A 14109-nucleotide genomic window follows, 5' to 3' on the forward strand; every position below is an offset into this window, starting at 1 on the left:
AAAAAAAGCTAACAAAAATCCTAATATGGTCAATTGCAACCTAAAATGTAAGTTCTAGCTAGTATACCTCATCTACCATTATGAAATTACATACAACCTACCACACTCAGTGCATCACTGCTCTGGAATTTACAGACCAAGAGTAGCCAAAGCCATTTACTAGAATATTCGTGTGTTCCCAGACTCAGAGGCACATGTTACAGAAGGGGGGCACAAAGATATCCTCTCTACTAGTCATAGCTGGACCGGAAGGTTGCATAGAAACATCAATTTATCAATACATTTGAGAAATTCAATTTTATGATCAAAGGTTTATTTTCAGTTTGTTTTTTCACAACTATTTTCATCATACTATTGCAACTTATTACCATCAACTTACAGGCTGGAAAATGTTGCAAACGTAAGCGATGACAAAATAGAACAATATATATTTACACAACTTAGTTTAACATTGAATTTTCAAAGCTATTTACAATAGCTTACCCTTCGCAAAATACCCCTTAAAGATTACCCCATGTATCGATATATGATTCAGGAATATTCCGCAATTTGAATGTTGACAGCTACCACTTTGGTGGAATCCAGTCATAATCGCCATTCTGAAAATTTGGCAAGCTTGCTGGATATTTTGGTTGCAAAGCTGTGGTAATAACCAAAAGGCTATTTCAACATTAAAGCACTATCAGAAAAAGCAAAAAATAATGTAAAACAAACTAAATCAAAATTTTTAAGGTAATAGAAGAATCAGTATTTACAGCACTTTGAAAACACAAAACATAATTTTTTAGAGTAGCTTAAAGTCAAGAAGCCAGCACGATGTACACTGTGGGGGGAAAAACAAACAAACAAACAAAAAAAAAAACCACGCTTTAAGGTGCTACAGTACAATAATAAATTTCAGCCAAGATCTTTAGCAATAAGTTAAAGCTCAAAAACTCAACTGAAATCCATGTCCATGGAATTTATGTTTGCCACATATGCAAGGGTGTGGAGCAGGTGGAAGCCTCTACCAATCAGTCGTGGAGACAAGCCGTTCTCCACAATTTGGAGAACAGTGCATAAAAATAACAGGTCTCTACATATACATATATTGAGGTAACCTTTAAAAATGTGAAAAGGTTTTCAAGACCCATAAACCAGGAAAAGAAAGGGGCCAAAATATGCTTTCAGTGTCTTAGATTAAAACCATAGCTGTGAGAGCACCAGCAAACAGGAAATTAGTTTAGAAGAATGAATCATAATACACGACTCCTTTTAAATAATATGTTTAGCTATTTTCAAATTAGGATTACCAAATGTGAGATGATTTATGAAGGTACTGAACTGAGGATCTATTTAAGTGGTGCTGTAAATTTAAATTGGAAATTCAATTAAAAAAATCTCTAAAAACATGAATGACATTCCCTTGATTTAGCCAGTATGCTGCTTTTGTGATGCTGACATCAAGAAAAATAACAGTATTGTACAAAGACTACAGCTGTAAATTATTATAAATTTAATTTAGCAACAAATTAGCTCAACAAAAACCAAGAAACTTCTAACACTTGCAGTCTGCAAATGAGATTCTTCCTCAAACATTTCCTGATCTCTCCCACACCCACTTACCAGTTGAGTTTCCTTTCAAATTTGCCCTTCTTATCCCTAGAGCAAACACCAGCTGCACTTCAGAACATCTCCCTATTCTTTTCTCTAGTCATTTGTCAGCTCCCTTCTTCCACACTCTGATCTCATACCTAGGTCTGAATTCAAAGAAATGTGAACACTTTCAATTAGTTTTTATTTTTGGAAATAAACGGTGAAATTGGAAATTTCCATTTATTTTGGAAATAAACAGAAAGTTATCCTTCACCGTTTCATCTATTTTACATTAAACAATATGCTCTAGAGTAGAGGGGCCATACATGCTATGTCTGTAAAATACTTCTATCCATATGCCTCAACATTATATATAGCATTTTAAAATGTAGACAGTTCCACCTACTACTTATAATGCCTGGGATTACCATACTTAGTTTTTTTTTCTAGCTAGAACAGCTGAATCAAAAAACCTCTTGCCCCATCAAAGGTGACAAGAAATTGCAATAGTTTACTGTCTAGTAATTGCTCCTTCCCGTGTTTAACTCGCTTTCCTTTCTCTTTCCATTACTATTTCTCTCTTCCACACTCATTGCATGGCAATATCCTAACTCATAGTTTACAGAGACTTACTTCATCAAATTCCAATTTGTGCATTAAAATATTTTACTAGATCAAATAAAAAATTAAGACTTCTCTGAGTATGAAATAGCTTATCAGCTGATCTGAAATGAGAAATAACAAAAAATCACAGAATCACAGATGTTAAATAGAAGATGATACAAAGAACAGGCAACCCAACCTTGTACAATTAAACTCACATATTCTTCTGAGGAGGAAATGAAGTAATACCATGCTATTGACATACAGCATATTACAAAATCGTCCAAGTTTTTCCACATTGCTCACATACCATTAAAAAAAAAAAAAACCCTCTTTGATTCCTTTATCATCAACTCATTGTATAAAATTCCATCTCTTTATTTTACAAGAGCTAGGAGAGACAACCCAGAGCCTGCAATGTAAGGAATTCAATGATAAGAGTTCAAACTCATTTCATGTTCTACATCTGATCCTCAGCCTCCCTGTCGCTTGTGAAGTCTGTAATTACATTTCCCCACTACAGTCTCTTTTTCCTCTGTCACAGAACAACAGGCCCATGCAGAACAGAGGCTCCAGCAGGCTACCACTGCAAAAAGGCAGACGTGATTTGGTGCAGAGTGTTATCACCTTGTCTTAATCAAAAGAGACTACGGTTGTTGTGCACTGCACACGACAAGCCTAAGTATCAGTTCAGGAAAACATGGGATTTAAAGTCATTCTGTTGAGTTATACAAAAGAAAGATGTATCACTGACCTCTACTTGATGCACAGAAGGTGCAAGTTCATTAGAAACAGTCTGTACTGCCTCACAAGGTAAACACAGGCAAACTCTGCAGCTGAAATATTATAGTGCCCTTTTCACTCAAAGCTAGATTTCCCGACATCAGCATGTAGGAAACTGTTGATACCATCCAAAGAAAATATTTGCTTTGCCTCCAGATTCCCCAGCTTTTTAGTCTCTGGATGCTGCAGAGGAGCAGTGCAACCAACATTTCCCATGTGCTGCCCAGCAGTTGTCTTCCAGGAAAAGTGATAGTTTCCTGTCCCCGTCGTGATGGCTGAGATGTCGCTCTGCCACCATCAACGTACTGAACGAGAGAGCACGCAGAAAACCGCACAATGTTGCGGCACATGACTTTCGTGCTGAAAGAAAATTGACTTGAGAAATCTGACAGACAGATCAGTCAGGAATGTTAAACAGTAAATATCATTACAGCAGGAAAAACACTCTTTAAAATGCTTCCTCTGACTCTGCATTTTTCCTTTTGGTTTGCCCAGTGTATGAATATCTTGTGAATTTGTTTCCTTTCCTCCCACTGAGCAGTGCCACACTCCTACTGAACAAAAGAGAATCTTCCAAACTAAAAAAGTTTAGAATTTTGGGCTTCTCACTTAAATATTTATCACGGCTTACATACCACTTGAGATTTCTTTTTAAAGCCTGGTGCAATTTCTTTTTATTTTCAGTAGGCAGTAAACATTAAGTATGTGTTACAGATTCCTTCAGTAGTTAAACAACAAATAGCTCCAGTAAATGGCCAAAGTAAAATGTACACTAGGGTATATTTGTATTAAGGCCACAAGAATATTTGCATTAAGCATCAGTCAAATGGGAATGGTTCTTCAGGGATGTTAGATTACTACAGAGTTGTGCTCCAGCAACCACAATCAAGATGACAAAAAGATTTCTCCGAAAGAACTCGGTAACAGGAATGAATGCTTGTACTCTGAAACGCCATGCGTTTAGCAAAAGATTGTGCAATGCTGAAGAAAGAAATAGGCCACTTAAAGTACTGCTGAACAAACAACTGCAATCATGTGAAGCAATATCATCTTTCAGTAGTTTAACAATGAAGACTTAACTGCAGTATAGAAAAACTAAGTGTAATAATTAGACTTCATTAGGAAGTTTACAAGATGTTTACTGGAACATTATCTCCTACTGATAAAAGAGAACAATGGATTAAACATTTTTCATTGAAAGGACTCAGGTAGTTTATAAACATGGAAGCGGGAGATTTGGTGGTTGATATTGGGGTTCAGGTTAGGGTTTCAGCTTGGTTGCAATCCAAAGCAAGAAGTAAGAGAAAGATGGCTTGTTTTTGCTTCTCCTCATATCCTTTGTGACAAGGCTACACATTATACATAAGACTTAATCACAAAAACAAAAGCACTTGAGTTATGTACACAGAGGTTCGTTTTACTCTGCATCTCTTCCCTAATACAAGATCAGTTCATGAGAACTGGAAAAGACAGGAAGGACTGAGAGGCTATGAGTTTATATTTCTCTAAGGCTACTTTTTGGCTTTCTCTTGCATACTATTTTAAATAATATTAACATGAACGTCACCAGCTATAAGAGACTGTAGGTACATCTATGGCACACAAAGTATTTCTACCTTATACTCCAAGCAGTATAAGTTTATGTAATTACTTCTAATTATTTTGCAGCCACAAAACAGAAACTACCACTAGTAATTGTATTCAGTGATTGATCTAATTCCTCACTCAACTGTAGCATTGCTTTAAAACTGATCTGGCTTGGTTTTACAGGCATGCTAGATTTTAGGGAAGACATTTATTTCTTCACCACTGGCAGGGCAGCCTTCTTTAGCATCTGCTAACAGATTGTCTTAGAATAACTGAAAGACGTTTGGTGCTTCCTATTTACTCTGCAAAAGTTCCTTTACATTTTGAATTATGCCAACAACTTTCACAGATTATAGGCGTGGAGCAGCCTTTTCTGTCAATGATTACTCTGGGACCTGCAAATTGTTTTTTATTAATTACTTGTTTTGCAGGGAGAACACCTTGGACATTTTCGATACCTCAGGAAACAGGTCTTCAGTAACAGAGCTATCTGCTGTCCAAGATTCTCGTCAGATTCCCACTGACTTCAGCAGAAACAGGGCCACGGTGGTTTCTTAAATTTAGGCTTTTCTTAGTCATTGTCTAACCACAGAATTTTACAATCATTCCAGGTTTCCTACACAAAGGGATAAAATTTTCAGGAAGAAAGGGAGTCTCTTTCTTTATGTGTAACTTAAGATTCTCTTGAAAAGACTGTATTTCAAAATGAGAGTGTTCTTTGACCAATGTTTTCTTCAAGTTGTCAATGCAGAACATGAACACAAAGAAAACGCTCCAATTCTTTCCCCCCAAAAAGTAGCTTTTACTACTAATAGTAATGAAAGAATGCCCCTTTAACCAATTATCTTGCTCTTTCAAGCTGCTGCTTAAAATTCAATGCCAATTTTTGGGATCCTGCCCAATCCAAAGGTTATGTTTGCATAGCTGTTGCAGAACAGCGTTATGAACATCACGGCAGCATTTATTTGTTTTGGGGGATCTTCTTTGTTTGTTGTATATGACACAGCAGTAGCTTGCTACAACACCAGAACTTGTGTTCAAAACCTCAGTAGCATAACCTCGCAAAGCACTACTTAACAACAGCCAGCCCTCACAAAGTCAAAACATTTCTTTAAAGTGAAGTTTCACTCTTTTGGGAAAGATCTAGCAGTCAACAGTAACCTATATTTTTCATTTATACTTTTGTTAAGTACAATGTTTTTACCTTCCCTTCCACCCAAAGGCGCAGAGAAAGTCATTCTTTCATCCAGTCAATATAAAACCATACATGCTTGATATGTGTAAAAGAAGTCTGTTCATGGTAGAAGTGGAGTAAACTCCATTTTGCTTCATAAGTAAGATGGATCTCAAGAGATGTCTTAATATTAAAGGATTAAAATATCATAGTACATATTAATCTGCTCCTCAAACACTTGCATGCGTTCCCTCTTCAGCAGTCAGTGATACACCTCAAAGATACGTGGAATATGAAACTGGAATGACAGAGCAGGTAAGGCAAAGCTTCACACAGCTGCCAACAGAAGGAAAAGAAGCCCCACAAAGTTCTCAAGACAGACACTGAATCTGACTTAAACCTGGTCACAAATGAACACAAAGCTAATAATCTTGGAAGCTTCAGGAATCCAGTCCCCAAGAGAGGCAGTGGTCCCTCTGACTAGCCATCACCAAGCTGCTCACAACCCTCCAGATATCTGTAACTCCTAGAGCAGCGAGAAACACCACAGCACTAACAGAGTTACATGCACAGCAGGTGCCAAGTTTCCATACACCCATATTCTCTTTCAAGGACTAAAAGCCTGTGTAGAGCCAAAATTTACATGGTTGAAAGTACTGTGTATTTTCACACCATTCATTGTCCTATTCTGTTTTTAAAACAGAAGGAAAAGTAGTCACCTGAACACTACCCAACAACAGGATAGCTGATTTTCTACACATCTGTAAAAGCAGGCAGGAAGGCAGGAGAGGAGATCAGTACACAAGTGGAGACACGGGTTACAGGAAGAACAAACAGATTATTAAACATCACAGAACGCTTGCTGAAGAACAGCCTCACAAAATTCCCTAGCTGTAGAAAGGCTTCAAATGGAAACTACTGCTTCTTCACAAGTCAATCAGCCACAAGAGAAAAATTTGCAGGAAATCAGACTTGACTAGATCCATTTCTCCTGGGACTGTCTGTCACGGTAACAGAACAACATGGGTTTTCCACAACTTGCCACCATCATCTATTTTCCACATTAATTTCTGTTCAATGAAAAGCAGGGGGAAATAAAATCAAAATATTTGGATGCAGTTATTGCAGGAACAGGAAACAACATTTGTCCCAAACCAAGCTAATAAAGCTTCTATTTGAGGACAGAGGAGGCTCAGATAAACTACATGCACTGTCAGAAGGGTTTGCCCTACTCAAGCATCTAACGACATCATCCACAGCTTGGGCATTCTCAATAGTCATTTTCATTAATACATCTGAAATCACAATATAAAAGTCATCATTTTAAATCAAGATAACTCCAGCTATGTCTGTGCATCTCAATTCTTAACAACAGATGCCTCAGACAAGGGGTCAGTTTAAAAAGTAGCATTTTAACACACAGTGTAATCACTGTTGTCTACGTGCGGAGAAGCCAGCCTGCAGGGTTTCTATTACAATCTAGCATGATGAGGAAAAGCATTTCCAAACTAAATGTAACATTTTACACATTTAGAGAGGAACACGTTCCTAAAATAGCTATAGAAAGCACCTCCCTCCAGCACAAAAGGAGTCTCACAGCAGTCAAATTCAATGTATATTCAGAGATACTGAGCTTTCCTTCACTTTGTTTCAGCAAGAACTACCAGCTACCTTTAGGAAACAGAAAGATTCATAACGGTATAGACATAGGCGTTCCCCAACGTCAGAACACTGTCTGAGGTACCCAGAGCTCAGCCTGTGCTGTTGCTTGCACACAGAAGATTTACAAGAGTTTCTCCTGGAGTGAACTTTGTTTTAACATAGTCTTACTCTCTTTGATCAGTCAAGGTAATCTCCAGAGTCCTTTTAACTACCCCTGCTTGACAGTTTAACTGAACAATGACAATAGCAACTATATCTATTCTGCATGTTCACAGCTCGTGCCAAAACCACCATATCATCCAAATCCTGACTACTATGTATGGGGCTGTTCTCCAGAGTGCAGTTCTTCAGTCTTCTGTGTTCTTCATAAGGAATAGTTCCTACAGCTTCTGAATTTATTCATCGTCAGCTAATATCCAGTTCTCCTTGCTTGTGCTATTTTTTCCTTTTAAGTGTTTTTGTCTCTCCCCAGTGTTTACCAGTCTATGCCACAAGAAAATATTCAGAGAGGATCCTTCACAGTCCTCATTCTGAATAAACTACAGCCAGGATTTTTTATTCTCCTCTCAGCAGCTTCTTCATGCCCCTCACTTTACTGGTAGCTCTTTTCTGCACACCCTTCTATTTTAGCCCATCTTTCCTGACCAGAGTTAAGCAAAGCTGTACACAAGATCTCAGGTACATTGTGGCACCACTGCCTCCTCGCACTGAGACAGGAATTCATTGTTTGTTTTACCCTCTCCACTATTTTGTCTTTTTTCCCATCTCCAAAATTTCACCTTGAAAGAACACTTCTCAAACTTATCCTGTATGACTAATACAATTGCTATGCCAGTCACAGACCTACTCTCACATGTAAAAACTAGGAAGTTTTACAGAAACTCAGTAACCAGCTGGTTTAGCTTGTGTGTTTAAGTACTGCTAAAAATGATCCCTCTCCCTCAATCCCTACCATTCTCGTCCTGACCTCTCTCTGTCCAGGCCTCTATCAATGGAAAGAGAGAGTAGTGAGAATTTCCGCCACAAGTTAGACATCTCAGGTATTTCTTCTTTCACGTGATAAACATGAGTCCCACTAGAAAAAGCTTTTTTCTCCACATTTGAACTCAAACCTCTAGAAAAGCTACTTGGTAGACAGTTTAACCAGTCCCAAGAGTCCCAGAAGTTATATGGGGAAAATACCTCCAAACTGGCATCTCTTCATTGCTCAGCCAGTGTCTCAAGTACCTCTCTGATAAGCTGCCTATTGATTGCCACACACACACACACACACACACACACACACAAAAAAAAAAAAAAAAAAAAAAAGCAATGGAGAAGATTTAATATCAATTTCATTTCCATCAACAGTTTTCCTAAAAGCAGTAGAACAAACTTCTCCTTACAATGCCATCCAAAGAGTCATCACGAAATAAGGTCTTTGAGGATGGATACTTCTTGATCTAATGGAACATAATTATTCTACAATTTGTTCAACACAAAGGCATTGAAACAAACAGAGCAAATGTAGCCTTCCTTTGCTCATACTTTCCTGAAATACAAAATTCAAAGCTTTATCACCCAGAGCTTTCCTCATTTCATTTCTGAGGTTTTCAAAGCTCAGGGGACAAGATTAAAATACAACATCAGGACATTATATGTGCTCCATTGTGCATAAAAACTGGTTACCTTAAGGTCAAGCCTTTAAAAAGCTACTCTAACACGAGCGCATTCTTGCATACATGAGGACATGAAGACTCCATACAGAAAAGCAGAAATATTTCAGGATTTGATTGCTCTGTACCTGTTTTTCTTTCCATCATACTCACTCCCACAGTTTAATCATTCTTATTCATAATTCTAAGTACCTTCAGCAGCACTTTAGAACATACAAACTATAAAAACCATGGAAAACTACAAGAAAAGGAGAGGAGAGGAAAAAGCAAGAAACTTGCGTACAGAGCATATTTGTGGGCCCAGGAAACTTGCACCAATGCTGACCAGGCTGTGGTCACAAGCTTTTAAAAATTGTTTTCTGCTGAGCCTAGTGAAAAATGAGTCTCTCCCAGTCATTTGTATTTTGAAAATAAAGAAATCTACAGTAATTTTTTACAATAAAATACCCACCAACCCTGCTATTTATTCCTCATAATTATCTCCTTTCTCCCTATACACTTTTTCCCTTTTCCTAGTATCTTTCCTTGTCATAGTCTTCTTGCCCAACAGTAATTTCTGCTAATATAAGACCCTCTTAAGGACCATTGCCTCTACAAGAGAGGGAGAACAGGGCAAAGGTTAAGAGCATATTTAATACATTCACTCCAAAGCGATTTGAAGGCAGTGCTGCACTAAGTCAGGGCCAAAGCAATTACCTAAAATCTAAGATCCATGCACTCCTCTCCCTTACAAATGAGAGAATCTTTGTGACAGTATTATTAACATTTCTTGCCTTCACTCCTCAGAATCCTGGATATTTGAATTCCTTATCTTGGGTCTTCAGCTTGTTTACTGAACTATGCAGTCTGGCTGCTTAGGCTAGAGGTCTTCTCTTGATTGCTTTCATTCCAAAGGCAGGAACATAAGGGTGAGAGAGTGTGCGTGAGTCTGTGTGCATAAGTTTTCCACTGGAGAGAAAGGGTGCTGTTCTTGCCTCTGGGGCCAACTACTCCTGCTATACTGCCTACACAGAATTATATCCAAGCCAGTTTGCATCTGAGAAGGGGATTTCATTAGTCTTTTCCATCTGTGAAACTACATTTTGAAACTTCATTCTCTCAAACTGAAACACTTTCATCGTCACAGTGACTTACATAATTAAGACATATGAAGAAATGGACACAAGCTCCTTTACTAATACCAAATGGGAAATTTACCAGTAATAAGGAGTTGGGAGAGACAAAATGATTGTACCTGCACAGTTTTCTCTAAAAGCTTGCCACTAGATCTTCCCAAGCAAAAAAACGATTTGGATCATTCTAGCCCCACATCCAGATGACAGAGAAGTCTAAAATCTCAAGTCTGCAGGCAGCTCCAAAGACTCTACTCCTATTTAAAACACAGCCAAGCAAAAAGTTAGCTAAAATGGCATGGTTTTACAACAGGGTTCTTCAAACTCAAAGCAAAGTATCAAAAATGGCAAGAGTCACTGAAAATGGCAATGCAGATGGTAAAAGCACATTCCAGCTCTACTCAAGGAAGAGCCCTGTCACAGACTGGGCTGCTCCCTGCAGGTCAGGCCACACGCTGCACAGTTACCTGCCTTCCACATACAGCACATGATTGCAGCAAGCATCACATGCCAGTGGCTTTGGGAGGTTGGGGGCAGGTACCAGAGGTAAGTCAATAAGTAAAAGTCACTTGGTTAGAGGGGGGAAAAAAACAGCTCAGTAGGAGACCAAAGTCAAAGATGATGAGAAAGTCTGCAAGAGTTAACTCCCCTTCCAAGGCATTCAAGCTGGGAACCTCAGCTAGGGTCACAGAAAGTCTTAGTCTACTTGCCCTGTGAGAAATAGTTCTTCTATTCCAAGAAAATACTATCTTTTAGCAAGTGAGAATTTTTAATAAATATGATGGAAGCACACAGAAAGGTTTTGAGAATCTCACCTTTCTCTTTCCCTCACCACTCAAACAGGTTAAGCCCAACAGCAAAAAGAGGAGATCCTAGTCCCCCCACTTGGTTTGGACACCAAAATATGGAGTCATACAAAGTAAAAGAACACAGCTTTCACAACGAACAGGCAAACTGGGACACAGATCTAAGGGGTGAGTGTTTCAAGACTGATACCCAAAGCTACCAGAAAAAATTCACCAAATACCCTGTGGGAATTCTAGTACTGTTTAACAGCTGCTGCATAGCCTACGGCAAAGAGTTATAGCCCTTTCCACTATCACATCAGCACAAAAGAAAAATCTTTACTTCTACTCCCCCCCCCCATTCTGGGAACTGCTAAACAAAAGAAAATTAACGTTACTCTTTACTCCTTCTTTATGACAATGCATGCTTTGATGTTAGTTCATACATCAGAAATCAAGCTCGAGTTTCCTTCTTTTTGGAGGATATGAATGGAGGTTACATAAGGGTGTAATAGGAGCTGTTACTTCCTTCCCCAGTTGAAGAGAAAAAGCTGTGGATCAGGTTACACACTCATGGGCCAGTCATCACCACTGCAGCCTTCCTAAAATTTTCCAATAATCTACCAGCAAACAGGAGACACTACTCAGGTACTTTGTATTTCAAAAGTGAAAAGACTGAGAGAATTTAAAAGGTTAAGTACATAGCCATTAGGGAAAGAAAGAAAAAAATGCCTTTATTTTTGTCTTTCCTCAAACTCAGGAATTCCCCAACGCTTAAAGCACAAAAATCACTAAAACTACTGTTTTTTCACTTCAATTTGTTCTTCATTAACACAACAAAAAGGATGAATGAAATATAAGGTAAGATTTACAGGACAATCTGACATGTGAGCTGCACTAAATATGCTTAGCACATTGACAGCATGTTTAACTTTGGCCACTATGTTAGCATTTTGTCCCAATTCTGAACACACAGAGCATATGAAAGAAGGAAATGTAGAGTATCCAGATTGGCCTACGCTAGCACTAAGCTGTTCTCCAAACTATGTTCCACTTATGCTTTCTTCACCTTCCTCTCTGATTCCCAAGCCACTGCAATTACTGCTGCTGAAGGAAGATGAGATCAGAATCCGACATGAGGAATTTCTGTTCCCACAGAGCTCAGAGAAACCGGATGATCTCAGAGGATCATGTGAAGAAAGTCCATGACACTTCCACGAGGCAGAATATCTTCAGAACATTGCCAGCAGTTTCTTAAGAGCACACAGTGGGAAAAATTAATGGCTTTGCTTATGTTTCCAATTTCTCTCTCCCACTTCCTCCTCTCATTTGCCAGACTTCTTTTCCCTTCCCAGAAGCACTACTGGGCTAATAATGTAGCTTGCCCTTCCAAAGAGAGATACCATCAAGTCTTACACAAAGTTTAAAGGGGCTAAATTTAACTACCACCCCCTGGCATTGTTCTCTTGCTGGGTTCCTCCCTACAGATGTGATTTGACAAAGTCTCTAAAAAGTAATGCAACAAATCAGCAAGTTTCTGTAGTCTGAGATACTTTAATGAGTTCTTTTACCTTTGCCTCGTGGAACACTCAATCTGTGGTGCCCATATAGAGTAGAAGCCTTTAAAACATCCATCAAATACACCATCTATCACCACAGAGGTGTTTCCAGAAACATTCTTTCTGGAAAACAAGAGGAAACTTGTGGCAACCTAAAACGCCAGTAACTGCCACACTACGGTAAATGCTGACATGAATAGTGTACTGACCACTGTATGTTACTCTGAGAATAATGGCAACGCTACAACCATTACATCTTAATACAGAATCAAGCCAGAGGCAGCATAAGTATTGCATAAAACACTAAAATAAAGACACTCTTAAAATCAGGCCTAGGTGAACTGGAAACAAAAACATACAGAGAGAAGAATGCTGTTACCTTTAATACGTTCAAAAGCAGCTGAGCACAGAAGTCTACTTGAACAGATGGGTCAGGCTATTTCTGTTCCCTAACACTGAGTGCTTTTGGGGAAAGCCTTGTTTTTGACACAGGGCTTGACAGAGCAATGATTCATCTAGGGAAGGATGGGCAGCTTGTTGCCAGCCTTAATTCACAATTAACAATAGGACAGACGGATATGGGAAACTCATGAATCAACACAAAAATTGCAGAGTCAGGCATTTTACCTTACCTTTGAATTTTCCAGTGGTAGTTTCTAATCTGGCTATATCTTAAATAACCAGTTACTTCAACAAACATTTTAAGAGAAGTTAGCCTTTATTTCATTAATGTTACGCATGTCCTTTAGGACAGTGGTCCTGACCAAATACATAGCAGTTGACCTAACCACGTTGACTGAAATCATAAAGGTTTAAATTATTCCAAAAAAGTGAATTATATGATCAAAATTGTAAAGGTTTAAATTATTCAAAAAGCAAATTGTATGCATAAGTATACATGTATAAGTATATAGGTGCTGTGGGAAAGACAATCAAGTGCTGCGTTTACACGCTTTTCCAGAAGTGTTCTGGTACAGCATCGCCCTCCCTGCTTCCTACAGGCCCTGCTAGGACTGCACTGCTCTGAATGGGGAGCTCAGGGATCCTCAGAAACAAAGCAATGCCCTTCCCCAAAAACCACCACAGCAGATGTACAGCCACGAACAGACGGGCTTAACTGCGAGCCTGCATGGAGCCATCCCTTGGGAGGCTCTCCGGACCAACGACCCTGCCTTGGTAAGTGCTTTCCCAAGCCGGCTCTCCAGTGGCCACCCCATTGCAGAATTTATCATCCCGCTCTAAGTTACCCACTCTCTTTTCCCATGCCTTGCTCCCCTTCATGAACTCCAACCCGTTCCTTTGAATAAAGCGAAGCCTTGTACACATGGCAATTTTTGTAGGCAAGAAGAAACAGATGCCACGGTCTCCTTCCAGAAGCAGCACGCACACACGCTCTTGCTTTAAACGGCACGATCTGGGCCCTCCCTGCATGTGCGAACGCCAGCACTCATACCTAGGCTAAGCGGCCGAGAGCCCACAGCCGTCGCCAGACGCTAATGAAAGCCGCAACGCCCGCAGACCGCTCCGAAGCGGCAGTTTCACCCGGGGGCGCCCCGTCCCCGCCGCGCCAGGCAGCCGCCCCCCGCGCGGCGCCCCGAGCCCCGCACCGCAGCG

At 39.5% G+C, this 14109-nt stretch overlaps 1 protein-coding gene across 6 annotated transcripts in view; it reads right to left on the reverse strand.

Moving 5' to 3' along the window:
* MYO1B (myosin IB) overlaps positions 1–14109 on the reverse strand; it is a 134084-nt gene that overhangs the window by 101374 nt on the left and 18601 nt on the right. For 4 of the 6 annotated variants that reach the window (XM_085321273.1, XM_085321253.1, XM_085321263.1 and 1 more), the window contains exon 1: positions 13949–13968. The exons of the other annotated variants lie outside the window; for them this stretch is intronic. The gene's annotated coding sequence lies outside the window, so the exon portion shown is untranslated. Of the gene's footprint in view, positions 1–13948; positions 13969–14109 lie in introns of those variants that run through there. 6 annotated transcript variants of the gene reach the window in all.

This window comes from Rhea americana, unplaced genomic scaffold, assembly GCF_003343005.1.
Source record: "Rhea americana isolate MKP2758 unplaced genomic scaffold, rheAme1 scaffold_12, whole genome shotgun sequence".
In the NCBI taxonomy this organism is placed as follows: domain Eukaryota; kingdom Metazoa; phylum Chordata; class Aves; order Rheiformes; family Rheidae; genus Rhea; species Rhea americana.